This window comes from Ixodes scapularis, unplaced genomic scaffold, assembly GCF_016920785.2.
Source record: "Ixodes scapularis isolate PalLabHiFi unplaced genomic scaffold, ASM1692078v2 PGA_scaffold1__304_contigs__length_218370807, whole genome shotgun sequence".
Classification (NCBI taxonomy): domain Eukaryota; kingdom Metazoa; phylum Arthropoda; class Arachnida; order Ixodida; family Ixodidae; genus Ixodes; species Ixodes scapularis.
Genome location: NW_024609846.1, coordinates 3,192,776 through 3,205,802, shown reverse-complemented (window position 1 = coordinate 3,205,802; position 13,027 = coordinate 3,192,776).

Genomic DNA, 13,027 nt, shown 5'->3' with positions numbered 1-13,027 from the left:
GCGAAGGGATTTTCAGTATGGGGGATCGGTGGCCGAGTGGTCTAGCGCACACCAGCTCGGAGCACGTGGAGCGAAAGCTCGCGCTGCAGAACCCAGGGATCCTGGGTTCGAGCCCCACCCCTGCCCGTTTCGATCTGGATGAGCATCGTACCGGCGTGCGGTCGTGTACCACTACTGCGTGGTGCACGTTAAAGACCCCAGGCTAGCGGCTGTACTGCGCTGGCTAAATTGCTCATCTATACAGCTGGGAGACTCGTCGCCCCTGTGAGGCAGACCAAGTTCTAGGCTGTATAAACATACACACAACCCAATTTTTTTTTTTTATTTTCAGTATGAAATCGTTTTGGAGGCGTTCATCGCCTCGATTAAACTCCAGTAACCAGACACAATCCGCTGAAGCGCTGTTTAAAGACCTGTGTACACCGTTACCTCGGCGTCATGAGTCAGCAAATAGCGGTGATCTTACAGTTGAAAACGAGCGTGTTGGTTAATAGATACAAAACTTGAAAGTATAAAACAGAGAGGACGAGGACGGGAACAGGACATCTTTCATTTAGCAACAACATAGAATGGCACAACGATAAAACCGCCCCCCAAGGGTCTCAACGTTCTCAAAGAGGGAAAGGAAATACTAGTTATAAAGGAAAGGGAATACACTAAAAGAAAAGTTTAAAAAGCGCATCAGTAATCTAGTTATTTTCGGTTACTTAGAATTAACCTTGGTCATTGTCAGTGATAATGCGGAATTATTCTTGTATGCAGTCCAAAAAGGGGAATTGTACTATAAATATAAAAGTTTAAAAAGCTGTAGCGTCACGACGAGGTGTCAATATTCTAGTCATCTCTGGTGTTAAGAATTCGACCTCTGTCTTTGTCAATGATAATGAAGGTGCAGAAATGTTGTTGTTAACAGTCCCCATGGCAAATGACTCGATGATTTCTCTCCCAAATCTGTTATTGTGCCCGCCCAGTATACTAGTATTAGAAAAATGAGGTGTACAGTCATCGCATGTGCGGCTGTGAACGACAATGGGGTGATACGACTCAGTTGAAGCCTTTGATGCTTCCAAGTTATGTTCTCTGAGTCGGTGGTTGACGCATCTCCCAGTCTGTCCAATGTACTGACTGCCACAGCTTAGTGGAATTGAATAAACCTTCTTTTCTTCGCATTCTACGAACTTTTTTGCATGTTTTACATTGCACCCTCGGGGTCTGTCGCTCCCATTAACCTTTTTGCACATCTGTTTGAGGCGCATACGACAAGAAAAAACCACCCTCGTGTCAAACTTGGACGCGATAGACCTTAAACGGTGCGCGGAATTGTGCATGTAGGGAATCACAGCGAAACGACCTTTCTTTTTTGAAACAACTGGCGGAAGTTGTGGTTTGATAATGAACCTCTCAAGGGTGGAGCGAAGTAGGTCAGCAGGAAAGCCTGCTTTTTCTAACCTCTGCTGCTGCAACTTAAGGCTACTTTCCGAGAAATGCTTGCACGACTTGGAGAATGAGGACTTGAAAAGTGACCTTACTATTCCATGCTTAACGAACTTGGAGTGAGCACTGGTGAAAGGGAGGACTGGCTTCTCCGACCTCTGCTGGAAGGCCCAACAAACACCTGAGGAATGAGGATGCAATCGCAAATCCAGAAATTGTAATCCTTCCACTGAAGGATTTTCCCGGGTAAAAGTAAGCCCTGCCGCACAGTCTTTGAAAACTTCAAAGATGCTGTCAGCGGACGCAGCGTCTGGATAAATGACCAAGTAATCGTCAACATACCTAAAAACTAGGCAACCCTGGAAGGACTTTTTCAACTGATCGTTGATAGCCCTGTCAACAAAGAGAAGAAATATTTCACTAAGGACAGGTGCAAGGCAAGAGCCTATACAAACTCCCTTCTTTTGTCTGTAAATATTTCCTTCGTATTCTACCAAAGTGGACTGTAAATAAATATCTATCAGGTCGATGAAGCCCTCAACCGAAACACCGGAGGAATTTTGAAAGTCGCATATTCCGTGTTCATGGATTGCATTAGTCGCAGAATCTAAGATGAGTTTTGGTTCTAGGCTGTAATACATATCTTCAATGTCGAAAGACATAACTGAGTGCGGGATGGAACAAAAATGAAGCGAATCGAAGCGGGGGATTTCCGCTCAGAGAACATAACTTGGAAGCATCAAAGGCTTCAACTGAGTCGTATCACCCCATTGTCGTTCACAGCCGCACATGCGATGACTGTACACCTCATTTTTCTAATACTAGTATACTGGCCGGGCACAATAACAGATTTGGGAGAGAAATCATCGAGTCATTTGCCATGGGGACTGTTAACAACAACATTTCTGCACCTTCATTATCATTGACAAAGACAGAGGTCGAATTCTTAACACCAGAGATGACTAGAATATTGACACCTCGTCGTGACGCTACAGCTTTTTAAACTTTTATATTTATAGTACAATTCCCCTTTTTGGACTGCATACAAGAATAATTCCGCATTATCACTGACAATGACCAAGGTTAATTCTAAGTAACCGAAAATAACTAGATTACTGATGCGCTTTTTAAACTTTTCTTTTAGTGTATTCCCTTTCCTTTATAACTAGTATTTCCTTTCCCTCTTTGAGAACGTTGAGACCCTTGGGGGGCGGTTTTATCGTTGTGCCATTCTATGTTGTTGCTAAATAAAAGATGTCCTGTTCCCGTCCTCGTCCTCTCTGTTTTATACTTTCAAGTTTTGTATCGGTGATCTTACATTATGCAGAGCTAACTTCACGCTACAATAGTGATGCACCGCCGATGTAGCGGCATCAGGGTTGTGGGATGCATTGAATTCCAGCAACGCATCAGCGGTGTTTCTTGTTGGGGATCGCTGCGATGTGTTTCTGCTTTCAAAAATACCTGAAAATACGCTGTTCGAACTAAAAAGAAATTCTGCGCGAACAAACTTCCAGCCTTGGCGGGCGTCAAGGATTGCAGGACCATACTAATTAGCGAGATAATTAACTAAACCTGACTCATTAATGTTTTTGATACTGAAAATAAACATGTGATTTCACTAAGAAACTTTCTAACCATCATTGAAAACCACTAGATCCATCCTTTTTAGAGAGAGATATAAGGCAGCTGGGGCAGCATTTTACGGCGTTCCGTAAAAAACAGTTTTGCTGCGTTCAGTGGGTTTCGGTTTTTTACCGGAGCGCATCTCTGCGCCCGCGGTCCTGCTCCTCAGTGGCCGAGACGTGCAACACGCGTGCGCCATACTTCCCTGTCCTCCGTCGAGGGAGGCGAGGCGGTGGCTTCGCGCTGCGACCACCGCGGAACAGGGCCACGGGCGCAAAGATGCGCTGACACCGAAACCTAGGAACGCGTCCAAACTAAGCAGGTTTTTTGCTGTTGTTGTTGTTCTTTTCTTTAGAACGTCGTAAAATGTTGCCCATGTCACGCGCGTTGGCGAGCGAGCGCGTGCGTGGCCGAGTGGTTACCGCGCTTGACTTTCGCGCGGAGGCCCATTCGATTTCTGGGAGCGACGCGTCTTTTATTTATTCTTCCAATTCAGATTTCTGGTAAATTCGAGAACCCTGTTGCATGTTCGAGGTCCGAATGTTCTACGCACCCAAGCGTCTACGCCGATTGTTCCAGAATCCCACACTTGTACATTTATGGCTCAGCGTGGCGAGCCGCAGTCAGTCTCGCGCCCCCCCCCCCCCCGCCTTGTTCGACCCTGCTGTTACGCCGACTTCTACGCCCACGACGCTTTATGGTTCTCTTCTTTTTCTTTTTTGTTTTGCACACAAGTTCGCCCCATTAAACGTTTAGTTTGTTTCAGTTTTTGACGCCTTATCCATTCTTATTTGTGACAATATATTTCTAGAAAGAGTTGGTTAAGTAGCTTTCGATGATGCTTGGCAAGTTTCTCAGTAGAACCAGATGTCTATTTTCACTAATAGACCGATCTCACCAAGCGTTCGGCGCATGCGTGACGCCGCCATAACTTTAGTTCGCAGGAGGCAGGCAGCAGTGCACAAGACGGCTCGTGCCGCCTCATGCTCCACACGCGCAGAGCTCCAGTGAGGTTGTCGCACGTGCAGAAAGACTGAAGCTCCCTCGATGGATTTCGGCAGCGGTGGCGTAGTCAAACTGGCTGGTGAGATGGGTCTATTGAAAACTTGATTAGTAAATTTTAGTTCATTATCTTGCTAATTAATGTTTTTGTAATCTTTGACGTCTGCCAAAGCTGGTAGCTTGTTCCCGCAGAGAGTTTTCTTTTTCTTTTCATCTCGAACAGCAGATTTTTAGGGTATTTTTGAACGCTTTCCCAGAAACACGCTGTATACATATGTTGCAGGCAAAAAGAACTTCTTAAATTTGATAATGATCGCAGGAATCGGTGGAGTCATTACCTCCGAAATAAGTGGCGCAGGTACACAAGCAGCACTTCTTTTTTTTTTTAATTAGAATATATAAAACAAACAGGCCTTTGGAAAAGTTGGGCTTAATAAGACACGGCGAACGGTGTGCCTCGAAACGAGTCACCGCGAGATCCGTGCTTCGAATGCCGCATGGCAATGAGTTCAAGGAGAAAACCTGGCAAGCGGCATTCGAACCGCGGATGTTGCGGTGGCCCGTGTTTGCATGCTGTCTTTTGTACGATGTAAGAGCCGTCTGAGCCCGGCTCAAGGGGGCTGCAGGCCCGGGCCCCCGGATGTCAGTGGGCCCTAGCTAGCGTTCTCGTTCCCTTCCGCTTCTTTCGACAGAGGATGCCATAAAGTTCCCGCCTTCAGACGAGCTGTCTTTTTACAAGAATGCCGAGCAACAGAATGTTAACGCGTCCTCCCATCTTCCTCGTCGGTGGGGGTAAATGTGCCGACGCTGGCGGTCCCTTTAAAATGTCTTCGAATTGAAATAAGATGGAAGGGTGGTCGTGGGGATTTCCTCTTTAGCGTTCTTAGCGTGTTTTGCCAGGAATGGGCAAAATACATGCAAATATGTATCCAAATACAAATACAAAATACTTCGTCAGAAATGTATTTAATTACAAATCTAATTACATTTCCAAAAAAAGCACTTAAGTACAAGATACAAATACAACCAAATGTATTTGGTCTCCTCCAAATACTTTTCCAAATACATTCCTCAAAATTTGCCTCAGCGACTTCCGGGCACCTGCAACGGGTTTCGGGGTATCTCATTTTAATTTTGCATCGCACACTCGGGAGCAGGGATGGGCAGTATTTCAAATACAAGTATTTGAAATACGTATTTCAAATACTTCGTGTATTTTGCATTTGTATTTAATTACAAATTGGGTAATGTATTTGACGTTGTATTTAAATACTAAAACGAGGGTATTTAAGATACAATTGTAATTAAATACAATTTATGGGCGAAAATACATCTTGTTTTTATGCATGTGGTTGTAAGATATAATCTCCATCCTTTATTCGGCCATGGGGCTTTTTTTCTTTTTCTCCTCCGGCTTTATTTTAAAGGCACTGTCCAGAGCAGGAAGAAAACTACGTTTTGCACCGAATGCAGTGTCTCTCAATCAAGCACAAGCGTTTAGTGACTTTGTGATTACGGTGCTAGTCCACGGCAGGAATATTGACGAAATCGACGTTCACAGGCAGGCTGGCTAAATAAGTGCCTGTGACAACTTGTGATGCTTTCCAACCTGATTTCCATCCACGTTTTTGCCTGGAACATTCTAAATGCGCGGGTCGTCCAGATTTTCGTAACTGGTGCGAGTTGCAACAATAAAATATTCTCTAACTAGTGCTGCGCGTCTTGGTTGTCTCGGTTCTTTGTTGGTCTATACTAGTGATGGGCCTCCGAATCGAAAGTTCGGTGCCGAATCTTGAGATTCGGCAAAGCCGAACTTTTGCCGATCTTTTCTAAAGATTCGGCAAAGACTCGGCAAAATTACATTGTTACCAGACTCGTTGATATTTCGTGTTTTTTTTTTTTTTTTTTTTTTTTTTTGCGGCGGAAAAAAAAAAGGTTTTATGTTTCTTTTTTTTTAACTTAAAGGCAACATGTTTACTAAATAAGGTGATTATCTGCAAGATAATTGTATCCGTGTCGTTTTTGTGGGTAACTGGCAATTTTAGTGACTCCTCGCAGAAGTGGCGTGACAACGAGGTTGGGTAGAAGCGAGCGTGGCGCAGTCACGAAACACGCTACGAGAGTTTCGGTTTTGAGGCGCCATCAGCGCAAGCGTGCATGTGTGTGTACCACTGGTGCGTACATTGTTAAAATGGAGGCTATAACGCTGCGTTCTTGCTTTCTTCGGGAGTCACCGTTTTGTGCGCGAAAACGAATGCAACGGTTGCTCAGCCTTCACCAGAAGAGAGAATAATAATATTGTAAATATGCATGTTCTCCGATTTGAGTCACTTGACGTCAGCTTTGCATGAAAGTGTGCGTCCCATATTCGCAACGTCTCGTTTTTAACCTTCAAAATGCCTGTTTCTGGTGTTAGGACACACACGAACGTTTCGGAAGATAGGGAGAGTGAATGTCGGATGTGCAACGCCGAGCATTATAGTTCTGTGTTTAGTTTTATGCAGGTACATGACAATCGCAAAATAACACTAATTGATAAAGCAATATTATTTTGTTTTCGCACAAACAATACTCGTGAGCCGAAAACAGAATTGTTATAATTGCGAGGAGTGCTTTATCGGCCCAAGTCTCAATGTTTCAGAAAGCACCGCATCATTTGTCACTTGCGCAGTGGACTCCGCAAATTACTGGTCGATCTTCTATTCTTGAGGCAGAGAATATTGAAAAGAATCACACTCGCTCACAAACGCACAGTTACCGTGCTCCCTACCGCACACCGCGCCGTAACCGCTGGTTGTACAACACTGCACGTTGGTAACCATACGACTGCACGGCGTCCATTTGCAATCCAAGGCTCCGTTAGCTCCGTCGCGTTCTCGCGCGTGCGCAGACATTTGCCGAATTTTCGCCGACTCTTAGCCGAAGTTTCCTGGAAAAGTTCGATATTTGCCGAACTTTGCCGAATCTGAAGTTCGGCAGATTCGGTCCATCACTAGTCTATACCAAAATGTAATCGATAGAAAAGGCTGCTTGAAGCTCTGTACTTTTTTCACCTATTACGTCCAAGCTGATTATATATTTTTTGTGATATTTCTATTACGTTACTAGAGCCTCGCACACTAACTCCCGAGTGTGCGATGCAAAATTAAAATGAGATACCAAGAAACCCGTTGCGGGTGCCCTGAAGTCGCTGACGCAAATTTTGAGGAATGTATTTGGAAAAGTATTTGGAGGAGACCAAATACATTTGGTTGTATTTGTATCTTCTACTTAAGTGCTTTTTTGTAAATGTAATTAGATTTGTAATTAAATACATTTTTGACGAAGTATTTTGTATTTGTATCTCGATACATATTTGCATGTATTTTGCCCATCCCTGCTCGGGAGTTAGTGTGCGAGGCTCTAGTAACGTAATAGAAATATAATCACAAAGAAAAAATGTAATCAGCTTGGACGTAATAGGTGAAAAAAGTACAGAGCTTCAAGCAGCTTTTTTTGTCGATTACATTTTGGTATAGACCAACAAAGAACCGAGACGACCAAGACGCGCAGCACTAGCTAGAGATTTTTTTATTGTTGCAACTCGCACCAGTTCCGAAAATCTGGACAACCCGCGCATTTAGAATGTTCCAGGCAAAAATATGGATGGAAATCAGGCTGGAAAGCAGTGTTGTACGGAACGGCGTTCTTTTTAGGAGGAACGAAGGAACGCCGCCGTTCCATTTGCATCAGTGGAACTGGAACGGGAACTCGTTACATTTTTACTGAAACGGAAAAGGAAACGGCGTTCCTTTTTTTTTCATCCAGTGGGGTAATTTTCATTTCATTTCTAAGAGGGAAATTCGAAAAGTATAAAAACAATATATTTACGAAGAGCAGGACCTTGTTAACGTTTTGGTTGCTTATCTTAGGGTTTATTTTCTGTGGTCCTCACTTAGTAACAGTCGGGTGCAAGAGAGCTAGAGGACATCAATTCCTTTTTCAGTGCCTGAAACTGCGGTACAAAAAGCAAAACTTTTCGTCGAAGGAAAAGACGCAAAAAGAGGGACATTTCAAACTCAGCTACTTTCCTTGCTTCCACGAATCCTCATACACCCAGAAATCTAAGGTCAATTACAGCCATCACTGAACTTCCATAAAGAGGCCTACAGTTACAACAAAAGAGCAGGTTACCACACATTGAACACACCCTTGTATCGCGAACATTGGTCACTTAAAAGATGCAGAAAAATTTACCTTTATTGATTCTCCCCTTGTCTTCCACCTTCAAACTGAAAGACGAATCCAACCTTGTAACTGACTTGTAGACTGACCTCCCAAAAGCCTTACCCTCGTCTTCACTTGCTCATCTCGTGGACAGCAACATCAAGAAGCAACTGTTGTTTAGTTTGAACAAGGGAACTTTGTTAGATTAAAACGTGTGAGGTTGATGTAAAACGCTTGTGCAATGTGGGGTGACAGTTCATTTGGCTAGTCTGATTTGCCCGCCACAAACATGAATATGGTTAAAAGCTGAGATTTTCAAAGGTGAATATATCAACAAATGAAACCCTGCTTCAGCCTGTTTCCTTCTCCTGGTGCCCTTCCGTCACGCCATTCAAATTCGTATCTTCCCATTTGATGGGGTAGATTAAAAAAAAAAAGAATGACAACTTTTCTTGATTTAACTAAACATGGTAATCAGAAAAATGCAAATGTAACGTAGATGTAACGATACGTTCCCTTTTTTTAACTGTAACGGGAACGAATTTCTTTTTCACAAATGGAACTTGTAAGGGGAACGCGTTCCAAAAATTAGAAGGAACAAAAAACGATCTTTCGTTCTTTTTTTTTTTTTTTTCTTTTGAGGAACGTGTACAACACTGCTGGAAAGCATCACAAGTTGTCATAGGCACTTATTTAGCCAGTCTGCCTGTGAACGTCGATTTTGTCACTATTCTTGCCCTGGACTAGCACCGTAATCACAAAGTCACTAAACGCTAGTGCTTGATTGAGAGACACTGCATTCGGTGCAGAGAACGTAGTTTCCTTCCTGCTATGGACAGCGCTTTTAAAATAAAGCCGGAGGAGAAAAAGCAAAAAAGCCCCATGGCCAAATAAAGGATGGAGACTATATGTTACAACCACATGCATAAAAACAAGATGTATTTTCGCCCACAAAATTGTATTTAAAGGGAAGATGTTGCACTTCTACATTTGAGAAAAAACACTTGAATTGCGTTCATTTGGCCTTTAGAATAACAGATATCAAAATTATATTTCAATGCGACGCGCCGGAGAGCCACAAGAGCAATTTCAAAATAGGGCTGAAGCCCCGCCCCCCTAGCCTTGGGCAGCCAAAAGAGCCGTCGATGACGTCATGGACAGCGACTGTCTTTCGCGTTCTTCTTGCGTTTAACAATACTTACGCAGCAAATGGTTTGGGTATTCGGGTTCACGGAGTAAAAATACACTAGAATTCACTTCTAACTCATTTTTTCCAAGAAGCTCCGTAGCTTCCCTTTAATTACAATTGTATCTGAAATACCCCCGTTTTAGTATTTAAATACACACGTCAAATGCATTACCCAATTTGTAATTAAATACAAAAGCAAAATACACAGTATTTGGAATACGTATTTCAAATACTTGTATTTGAAATACTGCCCATCCCTGTGTTTTGCAAAAAAATATGATGGGCCGGAAGTCAAGCAATTGTTGGTGTTTAAAACTATCTCAACAAAACTATCACACATGGTGCACTTTTATTTTATTTATTTTTTCAACTTTTGCATGAGGTTATATGGAGTTACATCCAAGCCGACCAGTTTAAAACAAGTAAAAAGATACTCGTAAATTCTCGGGATTCTTGCTAAACAAGCACTAATGAGCGTTTCAAGGTGACGCTCCTCAACGGTAAAGGCACTGACATACCGGCAACTGCACAGCCGGTGTCTGATCTGCCAGGGCGAGTGGACGTCCGCTCTTCCGCCGAATGGGTCAACCGACGTCTGAGATATCTATGGCCTATTCTTTTCTAACTTTCAGTCATACGTCGAGATGTACGTGCAGCCAGTGTGACTAGGGCTTACGTTGTCATCCTTACACACAATGACGAACGAGTCGAAATCCCGGGAACCGTCAGACATTAGAGAATTTTAGTAGATCGCCCCGACACCTCCACCGATCTACTGAACATTTTTATTTGGGAGGTTTAGTGGATCGTCCCAATGAATTATACTCCGACGACGCCTTATTTACGCATGCATCGTATTTTTGTCGGGTGTCGTTATCGGAGGTACCGGAACGATTTACTGAAACTCTCTATTCTCCAGTTGCGCGGTCGTAAAGATGACGGATGGCCGCTCCCGCCGTTAAATGTGAACTCACCTGAACCTCGTCGGAGACGTTCCCATGCCTGGTCCAGCAACGACACCGATAGAAAGATAAGACATTTTGCATGTGTACACAGTTTTGCGCTGCTGCGCCTTGAAGGTTGCGGCGATAAATGGAGAATTATCTTTGCTTCTGCTCATTTTTCGTCGGTCTGGATCGCGAACGAGAGCTTTATCTTAGTATTCATTATTTTTTTTTTATAAAATTTACCGTTGTGCATATGTAAAAATTATGAAAAATTATGAAATAGTCTGCATTTAGTAAACCCCAACCCTGTTGTCGCTCCCTAGTTCACTTTCAAATCGGCATTACCCTATCACCGGTTCACCGGCCCAACCTAAGGTTTTTATAATATTTTCTACGTATTTCATGACAAACTGACGCGCACGCATTTGTGACGCAGAGCGTCGCTTTTATTTGTTTTTTCCCCAAATAAAACATGTACGCATTTGTCACATTGCATCGACCGCTAGACAAAATATAATTATATGCCGCAAGAGGAGCACCAAAAAGACCACACCAAACTTGACGTTCGTGTCTAAATAGCGTACGGTCGGTCTGCCTTTGAAGTGTATGGCAACACTGGTTTTCTTTATAATAAGAAATTTAGCGAGTGCAGTGGAACCGCTAGCCTGGGACACCGCCGCGTCTCGGCATACGACGCCCGTCCCGATCGAAACGGCAGCCGAGGATTCCTGGTTTCTGCAGCGCGAGCTTTGGCTCCACGTGCTCCGAGCTGGAATGGGTGCACCCATAGCCTCCTCTATACTCACAAATCCTGGCAGTTCGAGGACGGAGCCATAGAGTGCCCGGTCGTAAATTTGGAGCGCAAGGATCTGGTAGCACAGAGCACCAAGGAACCATTTCTCGGGGAACCTGGGCGTCAGCGCACAGCTTTTGCAGCGGCGAGGACCCGAAACACACTTAATTGTTCGCTCGGGAGAAGTGTGTTTCGACATCTCGCCGCAGCGGGGCGCCAGTCACCTGGCTCCCCTCTCATTCGTTGTCTGTCGCTCCACCTTTTCCATTTCGGCGGCCACTTCTCGTGACAAGCTGCCAGAGGCTTTGTCAGTATAGAGCAGGGCTTGAAATTAAAGAATATTGCTTTAATTTCAAGCGCCCGCCCTCCTAAAAAAGCCCGTGCGTCTACTTTCCCGCACAACACTCGGAGAGCCAATCACCGCAGCTTACGGAGGCAGCTCAGCGAATGGCGATGCCGAAATATTTGTTTAGAACAAAAACTTACACACCCACAGGGGGTGTAAGTGCTGCCACATATACTACACCCATAAAGGTGCACGAGTACACCTCAAAACGAGGTGCATATATACACCCTCTTTAGGGGTGCATATGTGCACCCTTTTATACACCTTCAGCATTCGGGGGTGCACAAATACACCCCATACTGGGATGTGTCACTACTCCCTTCTTACACCCTCACTGTCGTTTCGGTGTGCAGGTACACCCCAATTTAAGGTGTACAGGTATTCCCTTCTCTACAACCACCAACAGGGTTTGCTATTACACCGTTGTTTACACCCACCCCGCTCATATGGAACAGAGATACACCCGCCAACAGGGTTTACTATTACACCGTTTTTACACCCACCCCGCTCATATGGAACATATATACACCTCATCCAATGATGTACCATTACACCTCTTTGTGCACCCACCTCAAGGAAACCTGTAAAAAATGTACGCGCCCAGGTGGTTGCAGAAAGGCAGGTAAACAGACACAACGGATTTTTTTCAAATCTCCTATAAGTTTATTAGACAGCCTATTCCGTAAACAAGTGCAAACGTGCAAGCAATCTGTGGTATGTGAAGATGTACAACGAAGCTGTTACACAACTGAGGAGATTACTGAGCGAACAAGAACCGGGGTGATTCTTAGGTAGTGTCTATTCTCTCAGCAGCCGGCAGAATTATTTACCCGAAATCGTGCCGGCAGTCGTCACTCATTGGCGATATAATCACTTCATCGAACGACGTGTCATTGACAGCTCAGGTTAGCTTTCCTCTGTAAACATCTCTTTATTTTATTTTTATTTTTATTTTTTGTTTTGTAATGAGCCGCTCCATGCTATACGCGCGAGGTGATAAATACGGGTATCACAGGTAGGGTGAACATTTTTTTTAATGAGCCGCCGCATACTGTCGCCACGAAGCGACGTGAACGGGTGGGCTGGGTCGGTGAGCACGCGCCTCAGAGACACACGCACGACGAAATGTCCCTACAGCGTGTATTTCGCGTAACGAGTAACGGTGAAACGTTAGTGTCGACGAAACGTGTCTAGAAAACGTGTATCAACGAAAATGTGTCCATGAAACGCGTGTTCACAAAACGCCGGGAGAATAAGAAAGTCACCTGCAGTTATCACATGATTGTAGACAGCTAATGGCAGGCGACTGCCGATAGAATTTCGGGGAAATTGTTCTCCCGGCTGCTAGGAAATAGACACCGCCTAATTTTAGACGTAATCAGGAACGGAACGGTCAATTGCTTCAAAGGAGTGGGTTGCAACGCACTTACGATGAAAATATCGGACTTGAAATATATAATCCGAGATAGATGTTGACACGGGCG